The sequence below is a fragment of the Dendropsophus ebraccatus genome, chromosome 2 (assembly GCF_027789765.1).
Source record: "Dendropsophus ebraccatus isolate aDenEbr1 chromosome 2, aDenEbr1.pat, whole genome shotgun sequence".
NCBI classification, from domain to species: domain Eukaryota; kingdom Metazoa; phylum Chordata; class Amphibia; order Anura; family Hylidae; genus Dendropsophus; species Dendropsophus ebraccatus.
In genome coordinates this window covers 101,495,210-101,517,237 of record NC_091455.1, presented here as the reverse complement: position 1 = coordinate 101,517,237, position 22,028 = coordinate 101,495,210, and positions in this window count along the sequence as shown.

Below are 22,028 nucleotides of genomic sequence, written 5' to 3'. Positions count from 1 at the left end.
CTCCATATCCCTACCCTATGTTTGGTATAAGTTATATGATACCAACACTCCTGTTCTTTGCTGTGGCACTCATATTAGTGCCTTGATTTGTTTATTGTTTGTGCAATTCACTGTTCATGGTTAGGGCTAGAGATAAGTGAACTTTTCAAGAGTTCGTTCCGACCGGACTTCCGGATTATTTTGAAAAGTTCGGTTCGACCGAATTTCGGATTTCTTCGGATTTCATAGTTTAAAGCATCTATATGATACGGGGGTAGTGTATTTGGTTGAATTTAGGGCTCTACATGTCAGTAACATCATTATCTTTTCAATATCTCAAAAGTCAAATTTTTTTTTAGACTTCAATATTCACCATTACAGGGTCTATGCAGGAAATTCACCATTACAGGGTTTATGCAGGAAAAAGGGTCCAACTATAATACTTGTATATCTGTATAGCACTTTTTTTTAGAGTTTTATTCTACACACATGCACAAGGTATATATTTGTGCCTCAGGAAAACACCTATAGTACCAAAAGAGAAACAAGCTAAACACCATAATAGCGCACACCACCAAAATGAAGTATAATCAAATTTTATTTGTACATGATTCCAAAGACAAACAAAACAGAAGCACCAAAGCAAACATGATTAAAAACAATTAAAAAACCATATAGGTATATGAACAATCCAAAAGTGAGAGGATATGATAGTCCTCCCACTACATCAGGACATCAACCTGCAGTACGCGGTGCAGGCTGAGGGGGTACGCAGGAGCCGGGCTGGGAGAAGTGTGGGAGCTGGTGCAGAGCGCGGCAGTGAAGGAGCTGAAGGCGCACATGTCTGTGCACTGTGCCTGAGCTCATGTGTCTGCTGCAGCAGAGCGGGGCTGGTGGTGGTCGCGAAGGAGGAGGAGGCTGTGTGGTGCAGTGCCCTGTCTGCAGCAGCTTCCTGTGAGCTCCGGCCACCGTGCAGTACATGTACTGCGGGCTCTGTGTGTGGGGGAGCCCAGGAGACATTGCCGCCTGCAAAAGCATCCAGCCGACATGTGTCTCCACTGGAAGAGGTGGCTGATTGTGGACTTGGTGGAGCTGCTGGAGGCCAGGGAACCACACTTCTGATGTAGGTAGTGTGATTTGGGGTGTTGCTGAATGACTGGGGCCCACTGATAGAGGATTTACTTGCCCCCGGCCGATCCCCAGTATGTCCGACAAGCCCCACCCCTAATGATAAGCCCCACCCCCTGCATCGCCCGCAGGTTGTATGTTAACTCTCACTGCAAGTTAGAGATCACCCAGCTATCCAATGTATTGTAGAAGTGAGGTCACCCACCATATTGTATGACTGAGGTCACCCAGCTATCCAGCATCTTATACTAAGTATTATGTGGTCACCCAGCTTTCCCAGTGTCCTGTTCTCAGTATAATGGGGGTTACCCAGCTTTCCCAGTGTCCTGTTCTCAGTATAATGGGGGTCACCCAGCTTTCCCAGTGTCCTGTTCTCAGTATAATGGGGGTCACCCAGCTTTCCCAGTGTCCTGTTCTCAGTATAATGTGGTCACCCAGCTTTCCCAGTGTCCTTTTCTCAGTATAATGGGGGTCACCCAGCTTTCCCAGTGTCCTTTTCTCAGTATAATGGGGGTCACCCAGCTTTCCCAGTGTCCTTTTCTCAGTATAATGGGGGTCACCCAGCTTTACCAGTGTCCTTTTCTCAGTATAATGTGGTCACCCAGCTTTCCCAGTGTCCTGTTCTCAGTATAATGTGGTCACCCAGCTTTCCCAGTGTCCTGTTCTCAGTATAATGTGGTCACATTATAATGGTGTGAAACAACTCCCAGCATTCCCACATAGATGGAAGTTTTTCACCACCTGGAGAGTCCCAGGAAAGGGGATGCACTAACATTTACACTTGTGCATTTTTGTTGCGTTTCGTCTTGATTCTAAATGGGAGACAAGAGAGTTCCTCAAGCAAGACATAAAAAAAACACATGTTAAGGGTGCGTTCACACGTACAGGATCTGCAGCAGATTTGATGGCGCAGATTTGAAGAAACGATAAATTGACGTCACCTGTGAGTCACTGGATGTAACTGTACCCTGATTACTATACTGTCACTGTGTGGGGGTAATGCTGTACTCTATACGGTAGTTTTTTTTAGTAGCAGTACTGGTGGTATTGATCAGTCATTAAGATGGGGTAGTGTGTTCAGGATGTGGTGGTATTTTTCCCTTGTGAAGTGTTAATATTGGCGATAATATTTTGTCTCTATGGGGTGGTAATATGCAGTCATTATGTAGTGGTATTAGGTTTTTGTATGATGTTGATCTTAGTATAGGGGGGGCGCTATTTCAGTTTTCGCCTCAGGCAGCAGAAAAGCTAGAATCGGCCCTGACTACATCTATTGTTCATGTCCTAACTTCCCAATATCCCAATTGATTGTTTGTATAAGGCCTGTTGCTTCAGTATACACATACCTCCTATTGAACACTACACCACCAGTGAGGTTGTTATTGAAATTGTATCTTGAATGTATTGTAAGTTGTATTTCTGTATACATTGTTGTAAAATCAATTTAAAAAAAACTATTAAAACGAAAATTGCTTTATTGTGACTCATATAACATTTAATTTTTTTTACCTACAAGCTGTTTGAGATGTCATTTTTTTTGTGCCATGAGCTCTAGTTTTTATTAGCATAATCCTTGTGTAGAATGGATGTTTTGTCATTATTATTTTTTTTCCTGCTATATAATTTACCAAAAAAATCAGCAATTGGGGCACTATTTTGCCTTTTCCATTTATGCCCTTCACCAAGCTGAAACAGAATAGAATAATAGAATAGGTTTCTACAATAATAGAAATACTATAAAACAGAATTACTCACGCTACAATATATAATATGTGTATCATGTTTAATATGTGATTTTAACTTTTATTGGGGAGGGGTTTGAGCATATTTACAATATATTTTTTATTTTTTACACTTTTTAATTCTCCCTAAGGGATTATTACATACAATCATTGGATTTCATATTGCATAGCATTGATCAGTGTTATCGCCACTCTTCGCAAAGAGCCTACCTTTGGCAGACTATTAGAAGAGCCCTGATCAGACCACACTGAGGTAAGGAGAACTTCTCAGGTGGTGAGAGAAAATTGTTGAAACCCCCGCAATCCCACTGCGGGTGTCCCAATCATTAAGTGAGAGTGGCTGCTCTTGTCACTTAGACTTAAACGCTGCAGTTGTGCCACGATCACAGCATTTAGGGGTTAATGACAGGCTGCAGCATGATCGCTGCTGCCTGTCATTAACAGCCAGGTCTAGGGGTTAACACTCATTTAATCTGCTTGTAGCAAGTGCAAAATTACCTTTCTGGTTGGTGGACAGTGAAAGTGTGGCAATGTCAAGAAAATATTTATTGTTTTGCATAATTGACATATTATTATACAAATGATTCAGATTTGAATCAACAATAATTTTTGGGGCATTTAATTAATAATGATGATTCAACTAAATATGATTTACAACAATAAAGATCGGTGATATGTTTCATCAGCCAGAAAGATTGTTAATTAGAGATGAGCAAACCTCGAGCATGCTAGAGTCCATCCGAACCCAAACTTTCGCCATTTGATTAGCGGTGGCTGCTGAAGTTGGATAAAGCCCTAAGGCTATGTGGAAAACATGGATATAGTCATTGGCTGTATCCATGTTTTCCAGACAACCTTAGAGCTTTATCCAAGTTCAGCAGCCACCGCTAATCAAATGCCGAACGATCGGGTTTGGATGGACTCGAGCATGCTCAAGGTTCGCTCATCTCTAATTGTTAACCCTTAGAGGACCGGGCCAATTAAAATTTTTGCGTTTTGTTTTTTCCTCCTTGTGCTTTAAAGGCCATAGCAGTTGCATTTTTTCACCTAGTACTTTGCAATGAAAGGCTGAATTTTTCATAAAGTACACTGCAAAAGCAGAAAAAAATTAAATGTGTGGTGAAATTGAAAAATAAAACGCATTTTTTTTTATTTGGAGGGTTTTTGTTTTTACGCTGTTTGCCCTGGGCCTTAAAATCGCTTTATTACCATGCTTATAGTGCTTTTATCCTTTGGTCTATGGGGCTGTGTGAGGTGTCATTTTTGCACAATGATGTGTACTTTCTATCGGTACCTTGATTGCGCATATGCAACTTTTTGATCGCTTTTTATTAAAATTTTTCTGGATTTGATGCGACCAAAAATGCGTAATTTTGCACTTTGGGATTTTTTTGCGCTTATGCCGTTTACCGTGCGAGATCAGGAATGTGATAAATGAGTATTTTGGGCGATTACGCATGCGGTGATACAAAACATGGTAGTTTGTTTATTTTTATTTATAACATGGGAAAAGGGGGGTGATTCAAACTTTTATTAGGGAAGGGGGCCTTTTATTAATTATAACGCTTTATTTATTTATTTTTTTTATACTTCCCCCACTAGACACCAGGGAATAGGCTGCAAGAAGTATTCAGAAGTATTCAGATGCAGCTGGCAACTTTAACAGCTGCATCTGAATACTTAATTAGCAGGCACGGCGATCGGACCGTGCCTGCTAACAGCCGCGGTCCCAGGCTACAAGCGGCACCCGGGACTGCGGCGCTCTGATGTCCCCTAGGCGACCCAGGATGTACGGGTACGCCCAGGGTCGTCTAGGGGTTAGAGGGGTTGTCCAGCCAGGAACCTTTTTTGTGCCATACCCAGGGAGAGGGTGAGTGAATAAATAACATCCACTTACCTCCCTTGCTCCTGCGCTGCTGCCCATTCTCCTCTGCTCCAGTTCTCATTGTGCGGCCACTTCCGGGTTCATGGACGTGACGGAGCAGGCCTGCTCAGCCATTCAGCAGCTGTAGCGGTGTCTTGCCTCTGCCACAATGGATGAGCAGGCTTGCTCCATCACGTCCCTGAACCTGGAAGTAGCCACACAATTAGGACCGGAGCAGAGGAGTGGGGTCAGCAGCACAGGAGCCAAAGAGGTAAGTGGATGTCATTCTTTTCACACACCCACTATTTGGGCATAGCACAAAAAAAGGGGTGCTGGACAGAAAACCCCTTTAACGCACATCGCTTGGAAAATATAGGTAGGACAGGATCAAATCAAATATCAGTGACTTTGCTGTTACTTTATTAGTACAGCTGATGTATTTCTATGTAGCACAAGCAAGCTGATAATAAAAAGTGGAGAAAAAAAAAATGTATAGATGTATTGCTGCTAGCTCTTTAATCATTCAATAAATTACTAATGGATCATTGGTACTTTTAAATGCATTATATAAATCATTTGCTGTAGGCTTATAAACATTCCTATATAAAGTGCTGATATATTAGTTTATTTGAACTAGAATGGTAAATTTAGGATAAAAAATTTTGCTATACCTTTATAAACTATGAAAAGTGTATGGCTGCACCTGTAATCCAAGGCGTGGAAATGCATTTGGTATATTAGAACTTTGGTTCTACAACAATACAACAAAACAATGTCTATAGAGCATAGATAAATTTAGCCTTTCAATTACTATTGTGGTTGGCTGAAACTATGCACCTGTGTAGCCAACTGGCCATTATTCCTGGCCAAGATATGAATTTACAGGAGTTTCTGTTTGGATTTGCCATGTGAAAGAGAGGAATCTGTTTGTTCAAGACACCATTGTGATTTGATTGTTAGCTTAGTACTAGTGAATATAATTCAATACAATGCAATTTATATCCAAACAATAAAAACATAAACTTGTATGTTGTAGCATGATTTGTAGCAAAATCAAATGACACTTAGCATTGATTATCTTATCATACACTCAAATATATGTGCTCTCATGTTACTTTCACCCAATATATGTACTAGAGAAGATATACAGTTAAATTGGCCGTCCCAACTGAAATAATATACATTCATTTAGCAAACTTGCCTCCTTCTCCTGATATGCTACTTATCCCCTCAATTGTTGATAGCTTGTTGTCTGGGTTACTGACCACCACTCAGCTCTAAAAGTAGTGGTCTGGCTGGTGTGTATATAGCTATAGCATACATTTCATATAGTATAAATTTAGCTAGAGCAGCACAACTTGTTGTAGGAGGGTGCCCGCAGGTGGTCTTGACCAAGACTTCCACAATATATAAAAAGGATCGCCCACAGCACTCCAGATAAGTTGAAAATTCACAAATATTTTATTCCATGATGGTGCAGCACAGCATACAAGTCAAAAAGTGCGACGTTTCGACGACCTACCGTCGTCTTTTTCAAGCATGACTAACAGAAAACAACAGACCTCTTTATACATGTGTGTTAATTAGTGTGGGGATGTGATTGGTGCACAGGTATTGGATTGATCAGAGTTTGACAAGCAAACACAATGTGAATACATTCTCAGTGTGTAATACAAAAGTGAGAAAATTAGTGGATAATAAAGAATCAAGCTTAAGCCAGACGGCGGATTACATAATCACAAAATTATAAACATAAATGCAAAAAAATTTTTTTATACATAACATCACACTGTGATCCGGCTCACCACTCTGGTTGTTTGAAATTCAGGAACCTCAGGCAGACAGACGCAGGTGCACTAAAGTGGAATGCTTTGTCAGTGCATCTACTGCGTGTAGCAACGTTTCCTTGAGCACTGTTCACATACTGGTGTGGTCTCCGGTACTAGGAACAATTCTGTTGAGAGATCGCTTCACCCCGGGTCTGAACTTTCTGGCCCGGTACTGCTGCCTCCCATGTCTTTTCTCGGATTCCAAAGTTTATTAAAAAGTCACCAGTTTTTAGTGATCCCATACGTGTGTCTGGTAGCGTATGTTCCGATACTTAAGGAGCCCTTATCTGGATATCGCATCACCCCGAAGTATTCGGTACCGCGTCATCCTGGGTTCCTATGGCCACTCCAGGCCTTTTCTCAGACTAACGCTCCAAAAAAAACACACCGGGTAAAACGCTCCTTGTGAACACACACAGATGAAAGATATAAGAAAAAAAGTTGCCTGGGTTCCAAAAGCTGTCTTTGCAGGTGGTGAGTCTTCACACTGTGTTATTGATGTAATCTAAAAAGATAGAAGAAATTCATTGTTAAATGATAAAGTGAATCAAGATCCATTATTTACAATATTTACAATAATTACCGCGGGGTTTGTCAGTAAAAGATAGCGGAATAGATGAATTACATCCCATCACCTCAGTTGGTGTTTAGTTGTTTTATATTCAACATTCAAGCCATGTGTACCTAATGCCTCTGTTTTGAAGATCCACTGTAATTCTCTTTTTTTCAATGCCAGTTGTCGGTCACCTCCTCGTGGAGATGAGAACACTCTATCCACCACCATACATCTGAGGTCACTCTCCTTGTGGTTCATCTCCGTGAAATGTTTTGCAACAGGTAAGTCAATTTTTTTCTTTCGGATACTGTACCGATGTTGGTTAAGACGTGTTTTAAAATCCCAAGTGGTCTCCCCTACATAGATCTTATTACAGGGGCACCATAGGACATACACAACATAATCTGAATTGCATGTGAGATAGTGTTTGATCTTGTATTCTTTTTTAGTTGCAGGATGTATGAAGGAGGTACCTTTGGACATGTACCTACAGTTCACACAGCCCAAACATGGATAGGATCCAAGTTTGCGCGTTGTGAGGTAAGTTTGAGTGTCTTGTTTGTTATCACGTATCTCAGTTTTAACTATTTTATCCCTTAGGTTATATCCTCTTCTGTATGAAAACAGGGGGGGGGTTTGGAGTTCTGGGATGTTGGGAAAATTGCGTTTGACTATGGGCCAATATTTGTTGATCATTTGTCCAATCTTAGGTGAAAGATGTGTGTATGTAGATATGAATGGAATACGTGTTGTAGCATTCCTTTTACCTTCACTTCTAAGTAGTGTCTCTCTACTCATCTCTTTTACCTGTTCTTTACATTCATTTAATAAACCAACAGGGTAGCCCCTGTTGATAAATTGTTTACTCATATGTTCGAGTGTCACATCAAGATTATCGGTTTTTTCTATGATCCTTCTAGCCCTTATCATTTGGCTTTTAGGGAGGGATCTCACCATTTTTTTAGGATGACAGCTATTGTACAACAGTACGTTGTTGCAATCCGTGGGTTTTACATATATATTGGGAACAAGCCTGTTACCCTCCACTGTCACTTCCACGTCCAGAAAATTCATTTTGGTGTCATCATAAGAGTATGTGAATTTGATGGTTTCATCCATTTCATTAAGATGTTTGACAAAGGCTTCCAAAGCCACAAACCCAAGGAGAGAGACTTCATTATGAGACTGTTAGAACTTAATTTGACTAACAATTATTTCTGCTTTGACAAAAAAAAATCTTTCTTCAGAAAAGGGGCGTGGCTATGGGGGCTAATGTAGCCCCCACCTTTGCAAACATTGTAATGTCACATTTAGAGGAAAGTAAAGTCTATGGAACCAGCCATTTTCAGCATGTACTGACTTGGAAACGTTTCATAGACGATATTTTCGTTATCTGGACCGGTGGACATGTGGCTTTGGAAGCCTTTGTCAAACATCTTAATGAAATGGATGAAACCCATCAAATTCACATACTCTTATGATGACACCAAAATGAATTTTCTGGACGTGGAAGTGACAGTGGAGGGTAACAGGCTTGTTCCCAATATATATGTAAAACCCACGGATTGCAACAACGTACTGTTGTACAATAGCTGTCATCCTAAAAAAATGGTGAGATCCCTCCCTAAAAGCCAAATGATAAGGGCTAGAAGGATCATAGAAAAAAACGATAATCTTGATGTGACACTCGAACATATGAGTAAACAATTTATCAACAGGGGCTACCCTGTTGGTTTATTAAATGAATGTAAAGAACAGGTAAAAGAGATGAGTAGAGAGACACTACTTAGAAGTGAAGGTAAAAGGAATGCTACAACACGTATTCCATTCATATCTACATACACACATCTTTCACCTAAGATTGGACAAATGATCAACAAATATTGGCCCATAGTCAAACGCAATTTTCCCAACATCCCAGAACTCCAAACCCCCCCCCTGTTTTCATACAGAAGAGGATATAACCTAAGGGATAAAATAGTTAAAACTGAGATACGTGATAACAAACAAGACACTCAAACTTACCTCACAACGCGAAAACTTGGATAGGATCCAAGTTTGGGCTGTGTGAACTGTAGGTACATGTCCAAAGGTACCTCCTTCATACATCCTGCAACTAAAAAAGAATACAAGATCAAACACTATCTCACATGCAATTCAGATTATGTTGTGTATGTCCTATGGTGCCCCTGTAATAAGATCTATGTAGGGGAGACCACTTGGGATTTTAAAACACGTCTTAACCAACATCGGTACAGTATCCGAAAGAAAAAAATTGACTTACCTGTTGCAAAACATTTCACGGAGATGAACCACAAGGAGAGTGACCTCAGATGTATGGTGGTGGATAGAGTGTTCTCATCTCCACGAGGAGGTGACCGACAACTGGCATTGAAAAAAAGAGAATTACAGTGGATCTTCAAAACAGAGGCATTAGGTACACATGGCTTGAATGTTGAATATAAAACAACTAAACACCAACTGAGGTGATGGGATGTAATTCATCTATTCCGCTATCTTTTACTGACAAACCCCGCGGTAATTATTGTAAATATTGTAAATAATGGATCTTGATTCACTTTATCATTTAACAATGAATTTCTTCTATCTTTTTAGATTACATCAATAACACAGTGTGAAGACTCACCACCTGCAAAGACAGCTTTTGGAACCCAGGCAACGTTTTTTCTTATATCTTTCATCTGTGTGTGTTCACAAGGAGCGTTTTACCCGGTGTGTTTTTTTTGGAGCGTTAGTCTGAGAAAAGGCCTGGAGTGGCCATAGGAACCCAGGATGACGCGGTACCGAATACTTCGGGGTGATGCGATATCCAGATAAGGGCTCCTTAAGTATCGGAACATACGCTACCAGACACACGTATGGGATCACTAAAAACTGGTGACTTTTTAATAAACTTTGGAATCCGAGAAAAGACATGGGAGGCAGCGGTACCGGGCCAGAAAGTTCAGACCCGGGGTGAAGCGATCTCTCAACAGAATTGTTCCTAGTACCGGAGACCACACCAGTATGTGAACAGTGCTCAAGGAAACGTTGCTACACGCAGTAGATGCACTGACAAAGCATTCCACTTTAGTGCACCTGCGTCTGTCTGCCTGAGGTTCCTGAATTTCAAACAACCAGAGTGGTGAGCCGGATCACAGTGTGATGTTATGTATAAAAAAATTTTTTTGCATTTATGTTTATAATTTTGTGATTATGTAATCCGCCGTCTGGCTTAAGCTTGATTCTTTATTATCCACTAATTTTCTCACTTTTGTTTTACACACTGAGAATGTATTCACATTGTGTTTGCTTGTCAAACTCTGATCAATCCAATACCTGTGCACCAATCACATCCCCACACTAATTAACACACATGTATAAAGAGGTCTGTTGTTTTCTGTTAGTCATGCTTGAAAAAGACGACGGTAGGTCGTCGAAACGTCGCACTTTTTGACTTGTATGCTGTGCTGCACCATCATGGAATAAAATATTTGTGAATTTTCAACTTATCTGGAGTGCTGTGGGCGATCCTTTTTATACATTTCATATATATATAGCTTGTTGTCTGGGTTACTGACCACCACTCAGCTCTAAAAGTAGTGGTCTGGCTGGTGTGTATATAGCTATAGCATACATTTCATATATATATATATATTACATATACACAGTGGTACCTTGGTTTAAGAGTAACTTGGTTTAAGAGCATTTTGGTTTAAGAGCTCACAGTTTTCCAAAATTGTGACTTGGTTTAAGAGCATCGCTTTGGTTTAAGAGCTCCCTGTACTGGGTGGGAGCGTGAGTTAGGGAGGGGCATGGTCTGTATAGCAGGGTCTACAGCGCTGTACTCTGACCCAGGAAGTATCCCTCACCTTCCAAATAATAGCAGATCCACTTCAGGCTGGGGCTTGCATCCGGGGACAGGACTGTGTAGGTAATCTCTTCATAGCTGTAACCCCTGTCTCCTCGGACAGAGAGTGCTGCTATACTGTGCCCACATATTCCCATGCTGAACAAACACCCCTTCCCCATTGCTGTCATGTGACCTCTGACAGCTTTCCTGCTTCTCTATTCTAGCCCGTTGTACTACGCTACTGCATTATGGGGATCTGCAGTTCCACCCTGTATCTACAAACTGCTGCTGTGTTATCAGGGTTATGCAGTTACTATACATTATACATCACATGCTGATTGTTATACTGTACAGTAACTTATAATGTCACATATTATGCTGTTTCTGAATGTTTGTTTCATCTGTTTTACATGTTATTCAGAATAATAAATCATTATTTTTGGGGTGTGGAACCAATTATCTGCATTTCAATGATTTCTTATAGGAAAATGTGCTTTGGTTTAAGAGTGGATTTGGATTACAAGCACAGTCCCAGAACCAATTATGCTCGTAATCCAAGGCACCACTGTATATATATAATTATACAGTATAATCACACTGGGGGAGATTTATCAAACATGGTGTAAAGTGAAACTGGCTTAGTTGCTTATTTTTCAAAGAGTCTGTGAGAAATGAAAGGTGGAATTGGTTGCTAGGGGCAACTGAGCCAGTTTCACTTTAAACCCATGTTTGATAAATCTCCCCCTATATCTATACATACATCAGCCAGGCCACTCCTATTAAAGTTATGGTTGGTAAACTATGCAAAGAACTATCAACAATGGAGAGGAAAGGCATATCAGGAGAGTTAGCAAGAGGCAAACTTGCTAAATAAATTTGCAAAAATATTAACCCCTTGCCTCCGCAGCCTGTTTTGTCCTTAATGACCAGGCTAATTTTTCAAAATCTGACCTGTCTCACTTTATGCGCTTATAGCTCAGTGATGTTTTAATGTATGCTAGCAATTCTGAGATTGTTTTTTCGTTACATATGGCACTTTATGTTAGTGGCAAAATGTGGTCACTACTTTGTGTGTTTTTTGTGAAAAACATCAAAATATCATGAAAAATTAGGAAATTTAGCATTTTATGAACTTCTGAAATTCTCTGCTTCTAAAAAAGGAAGTCATAGCACATAAATTAGTTACTAATTCACATTACCAATATGTCCTCTTTATTCTGGCATAATTTGGGAAACATATTTTACTTTTTTAGGGTGTTATGGGGCTTACAAATTTATTAGCAAATTATTACATTTTGTGAAAGTTTCCAAAACAGATTTGTTTAGGGACCAGTTCTTTTTTTAAATAGATTTAGAAGTCTGGTATCCTGAAAAGCCCCATAAGTGACCCCATTTAGGAAAATAGACACCTTAAAGAATTAATCTAGGGTTATAATGAGCATTTTAACCGTACAGTGGCTGGAGGAAAGTATTCACAATTAGGCCAGGTTCAGACTATGTAAGTGTGCGGCTGTATTTGCGGCTGTAATTGTGCGGCGGTATTTTTGGTGGTTCATGCGTACGCTGGAAAGTATAGGATATACGGCTGCACAGTGCACACTATGTATGAATCTACGGCCCGATCGTAAACGGACCCGTAAAAAATGAACAAGACCATTGTTTGCGGCTGGAAACGCGGCCGTGGATTGACAGGCGGTCCGTACGGAGTACTTCAAAAATAGCCGGCAATAATGCCGAATGCCGATGCCTCTAATAGTTAATATATTAAATTAATAAAACACATTTTCTTTGTAATAAAGTCCCTTTCGTTGTTCAATAAACGAATCCATCATTTTGCAATTAAATATACTGTTAAAATAATAAAAATAAAATAAATATATATATATATATATATATAAATGTATATTTATATATATTTATTTTAACAGTATATTTAATTGCAAAATGATGGATTAGTTTAAATTTAATTATTGAACAACGAAAGGGACTTTATTACAACGAAAATGTGTTTTATTATTTTAATATATTAACCATGAGAGACATCGGCATTAGTGCAGAGGATCGCAAACCCCGGTAATAGCAATTCATGTAAACTGTGTTCCCTGCTTTCCCAGATGCATCCAGAGGTGTTTGCATCACTTTAAGATTTTATTTGTTATTTTTAGTTGAACCAGATTTCCAAGTAAATGACCGTATGTTTTGAGCCGCATGTCTATTTTTTCCCACGGCCGTAGTTTCATCCGCACATTTACAGCCGCATAAAAAATACAGCCGCACAGTTACATAGTGTGAACCTAGCCTGAGGCTGTAAAAAAAAAAAAAAAAATAAAAAAATCGAAAATGAAAATTTTCAAATAATATACACGTTTAGATTAAAGTTTCTCATTTTCAAAAGGAACATGAGAAAAAAAAAGCATGCCAAAATCTGTAACGCAGGTTCTCCTGAATACAATGGTAACCCATATGTGGGCGTAAACCACTGTATGGGCACACAGCCGGACTCAGAAGGGAAGGAGCGCCAATTAGCTTTTTTAATGCAGATTTTGCTGAAGAAATTTCTGATCACCAGGTGCGTTTGCAGTGCCCCTGTAGTGTCCGCAGAACAGAATCCCCCCAAAAGTCACCCCATTTTCGAAAGTACACCCCTCAAAGAATTCATCTTTGGGTAGGATGAGCATTTTGACCCCACAGGTATTAGAGGAAAGTATTCAAAATTAGACAGTAAAATTTAAAAACTCGAATTTTTCCAATAATATGTTCGTTTAGTTTGAAATTTCTCAATTTCACGAGGAACAAGAGAAAAAAAGTACCCCAAAATTTGTAACGCAGGTTCTCCTGAATACAACGGTACCCCATATGTGGGCATAAACCACTGTATGGACACACAGCCGGGCTCAGAAGGAAAGGAGCGCCAATTAGCTTTTTTAATGCAGATTTTGCTGAAGAAGTTTCTGAGCGCCAGGTGCGTTGGTAGCGCCCCTGTAGTGTCCGCAAAAGAGAACCCCCCCAAAAGTCACCCCATTTTGGAAAGTGCACTCCTCAATGAATTCCTCTTGAGGTGTGGTGACCATTTTGACCCCACAGGTTTTAGAGGAAAGTATTCAAAATAAGACAGTAAAATTTAAAAACTCGAATTTTTCCAATAATATGTTCGTTTAGTTTGAAATTTCTCAATTTCACTAGGAACAGGGGAGAAGCTGCATACCAAAATCTGTAATGCAGGTTCTCCTGAGTAGAACGGTACCCCATATGTGGGCATAAACCACTGTATGGGCACCCAGCTGGGCTCAGAAGGGAAGGAGCGCCAATTAGCATTTTCAGTGCAGATTTTTCCGAAGAAGTTTGAGCGCCAGGTGCGTTTGCAGCGCCCCTGTAGTGTCAGCAGGATAGAACCCACACAAAAGTCACCCCATTTAGGAAAGTACACCCCTCAAAGAACTCATCTTGGAGTGCAGTGAGCGGTTTGACCCCACAGGTATTAGAGGAAAGTATTCAAAATAAGACAGTAAAAATGAAAAACTCGAATTTTTCCAATAATATGTTCGTTTAGTTTAAAATTTCTCAATTTCACGAGGATTGGGAGAAAAAAAACGTACCCCAAAATCTGTAACGCAGCTTCTTCTGAGTAAAATGGTACCCCATACGTGGGCATAAACCACTGTATGGGCACACAGCAGGGCTCAGAAGGAAGGGAGCGCCAATTTGCTGGAGCAAAACCGCAGCTAGTAATAGTTATTAGAATAGCGCAGTTACTAAAATACAATAAAAAAAATGAGATTACAGGTAATGTGGGGTGGTCACGGGCAACCTGGGGTGGTCATGTGCAACCTGGTGTGGTTACGGGCAACGTGGAGTGGTGTGGTTACGGATAAACTGAAGTGCTTATAGGTAATCTGGGATGGGTACCTGTAATTTGGGGTGGTTACAGGCAATCTGGCGTGGTTACGGGCAATCTGGAGAGGGTCACTGGCAATTTGGGGTGGTCGGAGGAAACGTGCGGTGGTCGGGGGCAACGTGCGGTGGTCAGAGGCAATCTGGGGGGAATTACGTGTGATTAGGGGCAACCTGGGGGGGTTACAGACAATCTGCGGTGGTTACGGGCAACATGGGGTGGTTACAGACAATCTGGGGTGGTTACGGATAAACTGAAGTGCTTATAGGTATTCAGGGGTGGGATCATGTAATTTTGGGTGGTTACGGCAATCTGGTGTGGTTACGGGCAATCTGGAGGGGGTCACTGGCAATGTGTGTGAGTTAGAGGCAACGTGCAGTGGCTAGAGGCAACGTGCGGTGGTTATGGGCAACGTGCGGTGGTTATGGGCAACGTGCGGTGGTTATGGGCAATCTGGCGTGATTACGGGCAACTTGGGGCGGATATGGGCAACCTGCGGTGGTTACGGGTAATCTGGGGGGGTTAGGGGTAATCTGGGAGTAAACTGCAATTGTTACTATAATAAAAAAAAGTGTGTGTTTTATTTTTTTGTGTGTTTGTCACTTTTTGTACTTTATACATTCATTTTCACTATATTACTATGATTACTGTGATATTTTCTATCACAGTAATCATAGTTCAGTGACAGAGACCAAATTGGTCTCTGTCACTTAAAATTTTCCGAGATAACTGATTCTGGAGCGCATGCGCACTTCATAACCAGCCAGGACGCCGAGGAGGACGGACCTCCCTGGATCAGGTAATGTATATGGGGAAGGGGGGTGACTGGGGGACGGGGGTGACACTATCACTTTTTATCCCCTGTCACCAATGATTTATGGTGACAGGGGATAAAAAGTGCTTCTTTGCACTGGGAACAGGCGATCAGCGGTATATAGTATATACCGCTGATCGCCTGCCCCGGGACCACACGGGGGGTCCCCGATCACTGCCCCATGCTCTCCGCTACCTCCGGTGGCGGAGAGCATGGGGCTTTGATCATTTATTCATTTCCATCCCTGCGAACAAACATTGTTTGTTCGCAGGGATGGGGGCGGCCATCTTGGATGTGATGGCCGCCCGGGGAGGTGAGCGGGTTAGTGATCGCCCACTAGGGGGGCTGATCTGGGGTCTGATTGATACATTTTCATCTCCCCCCCACCGTGGATTCACAGTGGGGGAGATGTAAGGCGGCAGCGCCGATAATGCCCGGTACCGGCAGATCGCCACTATAATGGTAATAGCGGCGATCAGTGGCGGATTAAATGTACCCTGGGCTGTCCACCCAACCTGCCCCCCCCCCCAGTCAATTCACCCACATTATAATCTGCTACTGCGTCCCCCCCCCCCCCACACACTGTCCCCAATAAACACTACCTGCCTGCCTCCCCTCCCTGCTGGCCCCAATAAACATAATGTTTGGTCCCTTGCTGCTACCCCCAGTAAGCATTGCCCACCCCACCTCCACTGCCCCCAATAAACATATCGCCACCTCACCTGGTCCCCTGATGTTGCCCCCCCCAGGGTCACAGCAGCACAGAGGATGTCAGGAGAGGAGGGTGCTGATCTTATAGGAGACGTCACAGCAGCACAGAGGATGTCAGGAGAGGAGGGTGCTGATCTTATGAGAGGTCCAAGCAGCACAGAGGATGTCAGGAGAAGAGAGTGCTGATCTTATAGGAGAGGTCCGAGCAGCACAGAGGATGTCAGGAGAGGAGGGTGCTAATCCTATAGGAGATAGTCCCCCTTTATAGATGGTCCCCCTCTTTCCCCCCTTATAGATGGTCCCCCTCTTTCCCCCCTTATAGATGGTCCCCCTCTTTCCCCCCTTATAGATGGTCCCCCTCTTTCCCCCTCTATAGCTGGTCCCCCTCTTTCCCCCTCTATAGCTCGTCCCCCTCTTCCCTCTCCCCCCTTATAGCTGGTCCTCCTTTCCCCCCTTATAGCTGGTCCCCCTCTTCCCTCTCCCCCCTTATAGCTGGTCCTCCTTTTCCCCCTTATAGATGGTCCCCCTCTCCCCCCTCTCCCCCCTCCCTCATAGATGGTCCCCCTCTTTCCCCCCCCTTATAAATGGTCCCCCTCTCCCTTATAGATGGTCCCCCTCTCCCCCCTCCCTTATAGATGGTTCCCCTCTTTCCCCCCTTATAGCTGGTCCCCCTCCCTTTATAGATGGTCCCCCGGTCCCCCTCTCCCCCTCCCTTTATAGATGGCCCCCCTCTCCCCCCTCCCTTTATAGATGGTCCCCCTCTTTCCCCCCCCTTATAGCTGGTCCTCCTTTCCCCCCTTATAGATGCCCCCCAGTGAGTAAATAACACAAAAATAACAAAATACAACTCACCTACCCTGCGTTCCCCCGTCGATCCTCTCTCCGTCTGATGCGCGGCTGCCGGGGGTGTCCCGTCCTCTCCCCGGCAGCGCGCGCATCACACAGCTCCTAGTGCCGCCTGGGACCTGACTTCCAGTACGTGCGCTTCCAGTACCGGAAGTCAGGGCCCCAGGCGGCACTAGGAGCTGTGTGATGCGCACGCTGCCGGGGAGAGGACCGGACATCCCCGGCAGCCGCGCATCAGACGGAGGCAGCCGGAGACTCTTGTGACCGCAAGCGAAACAATGCTTGCGGTCACAAGAGTGCATGTGGGCGGCAAGGCATGGGCCCCCCCGGAGCCTCGGGCCCCGGGCGGCTGCCCAAACCGCCTACATTATAATCCGCCATTGGCGGCGATCCGCCGGTATCGGAGGACGAGGGGATGGGGCCGGGGGACATAAATGTAGTGGCGGTGGGGGGAGGCAACGTTCTGCAGCCTCCCCCCGCCGCCCGATCGGCGGGAGGACACGGAATCTCCCCATAGACGCTGCGGTCACATTGACCGCGGAGTTTATGGGGTTAACTGCCAGGGGGGAGCGCGGCTCCCCTTCGGGCAGAGGCAGCAGGAGGAGGCTGTGTCACACAGCCTCCTCTTGCTGCTCGATCTTAGATAGAGACAGAGGGGGGAGGCAGGGAAACCATGACGTCCAGGGACGTCATGATGCGTTCTGCCACTGCTTTTTATGACGTCCCTGGACGTCATATTGGGGGAAGGTGTTAAACTTGATATGCCCTACAAGTTCATCTGTAACCATTTGGCAGTTTACCAAGCTTGTCTCTCCACTAGATAGATAACAATGAAAGCATTCAGAACATACCTTTGTTAACTCTGTCTGTGTTTTTATTTTCACAGGAAAAAACTTTATTTAGGCTGTGAATGGTGTCAAAGTGGAAGAGTATATTATTTTCTTGACCGTAGCATCGCTACACCTCACTGTGCAGTATGGAGAATGTACGTGGCTGATTATGCAGTGGACGGGCATACAGCATGGTGAGGCATAGTAGCGCTAAGGCCCAGGGAATGATAGTCTGTCTCTTTGACACGATTCACAGCCCAGAAAAAGTTTGTTTTTAACCCCTTAAGGTCAAAGCCAATTTTCGTTTTTGCACTTTTGCTTTTTCCACTTTATGTTTAAAAGGCCATAGCAATTGCATTTTTTTCACCTAGAGACCCACATGAACCCTTATTTTTTGCGACACCAATTGTACTTTGCAATGACAGACTTTATTTTCCCATAAAATATGCTCCGAAACCGGAAAAAAAAAAATTTGCCCTGTCAAATTGAAAAAAAAAAAGGCATTTGTTTTTATTTCAGGGAGTTTCATGTTTACGCCGTTCATCCTGGGGTAAAACTGACTTGTTATGCATGTTCCTCAAGTTGTTATGATTACAACGATATATAACATGTATAACTTTTATATTATTTGATGGCTTGTAAAAAATTCAAATCATTGTTAACTAATATATGTTCCTTAAAATCGCTCTATTCCCAGGCTTATAACCCTTTTATCCTTTGGTCTATGGGGCTGTGTGAGGTGTCAGTTTTTGCGCCATGACATGTTCTCTCTCGGTACCTTGATTACGCATATGCAACTTTTTGATTGCTTTTTATTACATTTTTTCTGGATTTAATGAGACAAAAAATGCACAATTTTGCACTTTGGAATTTTTTTGCGGTAACGCCGTTTACCGTGCGAGATCAGGAATGTGATAATTTAGTTTGGGCGATTACGTGTGTGGCGATACTAAATATGTTTATGTCAGGAACCGGACAGCAGGACAAGACAAGACAGTGAGCCCTAAGCTCAGCCCTGTCCACTGACTACCTACTTGCCCCCCTAGGCTAAACCCTAGGGCAGCAACTGGGCGGCGGTCCCTGTACTGGCTTGGTGGGACACAAAGACAAGACAGACAGACAAAACACAATAAAGAATAGTCGACAGTCCGGGTCACAACAATCGGGCAGCGCAGTACAAAAACACAATCCAAGAAGCAAGGTCTATAAACAGGCAATATGGTCAGGGCAGGCAGCTAGCAGGGATGGACAGAAATACAAAGCAAAAAGAGTCAGAATAAACAGAGAAAGAGAAACAGAACCAGGCAGAGACAAGCTCAATATCCGGCACTAGAATGAGCCTCAGCCAAACACTTATAGGGAACAAGGAGACAGTTCTAGCCCCCTATTGGACAGGGCTCCTGGTTCCAAACAGAATCACCTGCGGATCAGAACTGGCAGCAGTGTAACTCCTAAATAGCCAGAGCACAAAGCAGACGGGTGGGGCTGAACACAATACTAGAAATAGGCCAGTGTTCAGACAGGGTTCAGGTTACTGCACAAGACATACAAAACACTGAATATCAGCCCCATCTCAGCCGCGCAGCATGAGCTGAGGGGCGCACGGAGTTCATCCTAGGCACATTCATGACAGTACCCCCCCTTTTATGAGGGGCCACCGGATCCTCACTCAAATCAGGAGTAGGCGGAAAATGACCTTTCACCACACAGGTTTGAATGTCACTATCCGTCTCCCACTCGTCAGCGGAGGACTCGGGGTTACAGACAGATGAGTTACAGACCGAGTTATCATCACCACAATTTACATTAGCATCGGGTACAGGTATGGCAGGTTTATCAGAGGAACAATGTATGCCCATTTCACCAATGGTTACCTGTGCGCCCAGATGACCTTCCGGGGAGTCACCTGGACTCTGATGATGATGTTCTGATCGCCGGGGACGTATGGGGCAATGGCTGATGTAGTGACCACTGTTCCCGCAGTAAAAGCAGAGGCCATTATGTCTCCGAAACTCTTGTCTTGTCCTGACGTTCAGTACTCCCAGCTGCATAGGTTCCTCCTCTGAGACAACAGGGGGGAGGAAGGGTTTTTGAACAGGAGAAGTGGAAGTTTGGAAGAGGTCAGAGTTAGCTTTCGCCCTCTTTCTGTCACGTAGTCTGCGGTCAATACTAATGGCCAAGGCCATGGTCTCTTTAAGGGTTGGAGGATCTGGGTGACCTACCCAGGCATCCTTAATGCCCTCTGCCAATCCTTGCTTAAAGAAAGCCTTTAAAGCCGGTTCACACCAAGTAGTCACCACACAATTTTCTAAATTCAGAACAATATTCCTCTGCTGGTCGCTTACCCTGATGCAGAGAGAGTAGATTATTCTCTGCCAATGCCATGTGATCCGGTTGAGCATATATAGTACCCAGTGACAAAAAGAATTTCTCCAAGCTACTCCATTCCTCCGCCTCAGGAGGGATTTTGAGAGCCCAAGCCTGAGGATCTCCCTGAAGCAGTGAGACCACAATACCAACCTTCTCCTGCTCAGAAGGGAAGTGATTGATCCGAAAAAACAACATGCAAGAACTCCTAAAGGACTCAAAATTTCTCCATTTCGCCAGAAAGGAGGAGCAACATGACCGGTTTTCTAGGCCTTTCCCACCACTGGGGGTGCTACCACAGCATTATTCTGGTTGACGGACAAAACCTGAACCTGTTTAGCTAGGTCTTCAACCAGGCAAGACAAAGCCTCCATCTTAGCCACCAGGTTAGAATCCATTAACTGGGTGATCTGGTTTGCCAGTTTGACCACCAGGCCTGACACCCCCTCCACCCGGGCAGCAAGATCTTCCACAGTAATCATGGCACCAGAGGGGGCAGTATATATATTGGGCCGGATATTCTGTCAGGAACCGGACAAGACAGTGAGCCCTAAGCTCAGTCCCGCCCACTGACTACCTACTTGCCCCCCTAGGCTAAACCCTAGGGCAGCAACTGGGCGGCGGTCCCTGTTCTGGCTTGGTGGGACACAAAGACAAGACAGACAGACAAAACACAATAAAGAATAGTCGACAGTCCGGGTCACAACAATCAGGCAGCGCAGTACAAAAACACAATCCAAGAAGCAAGGTCTATAAACAGGCAATATGGTCAGGGCAGGCAGCTAGCAGGGATGGTCAGAAATACAAAGCAAAAGAGTCAGACTAAACAGAGCAAGAGAAACAGAACCAGGCAGAGACAAGCTCAATAGCCGGCACTAGAATGAGCCTCAGCCAAACACTTATAGGGAACAAGGAGACAGTTCTAGCCCCCTATTGGACAAGGCTCCTGGTTCCAAACAGAATCACCTGCGGATCAGAACTGGCAGCAGTGTAACTCCTAAATAGCCAGAGCACAAAGCAGACGGGTGGGGCTGAACACAATACTAGAAATAGGCCAGTATTCAGACAGGGTTCAGGTTACTGCACAAGACATACAAAACACTGAATATCAGCGCCATCTCAGCCGCGCAGCACGAGCTGAGGGGCGCACGGAGTTCATCCTAGGCACATTCATGACAGTTTATTTATTTGTTTATTTATATTTATAAAATGGGAAAAGGGGGGTGATTTGGCCTTTATTAGGGGAGGGGATTTATTCTTAATAAAAAAAAAATACTTTTATTTTTACATTAACTAGAAGTCCCCCTGGGGGACTTGTATTTACACAGCACTGATCTCTCATAGAGATCAATGCTGTGTATATACACAGCAAAGATCCATCAGATCAGATCAGGTACGTCATGGGTCGCTAAGGAGTTAATGAATATGGTATCAAAGGTATGTTCAGAATGTTTTTATTGATATCTATCCAGCAGTGCCATCAGCTCAGTTGGTGGTCAGAGAGTAAAAGATCCACTTTAACTATATGAGCTGAGATGGAAACTCTTTAACCCCTTAAGGTCAAAGCCAATTTTCGTTTTTGCCCATTTGCTTTTTCCACTTTATGTTTAAAAGGCC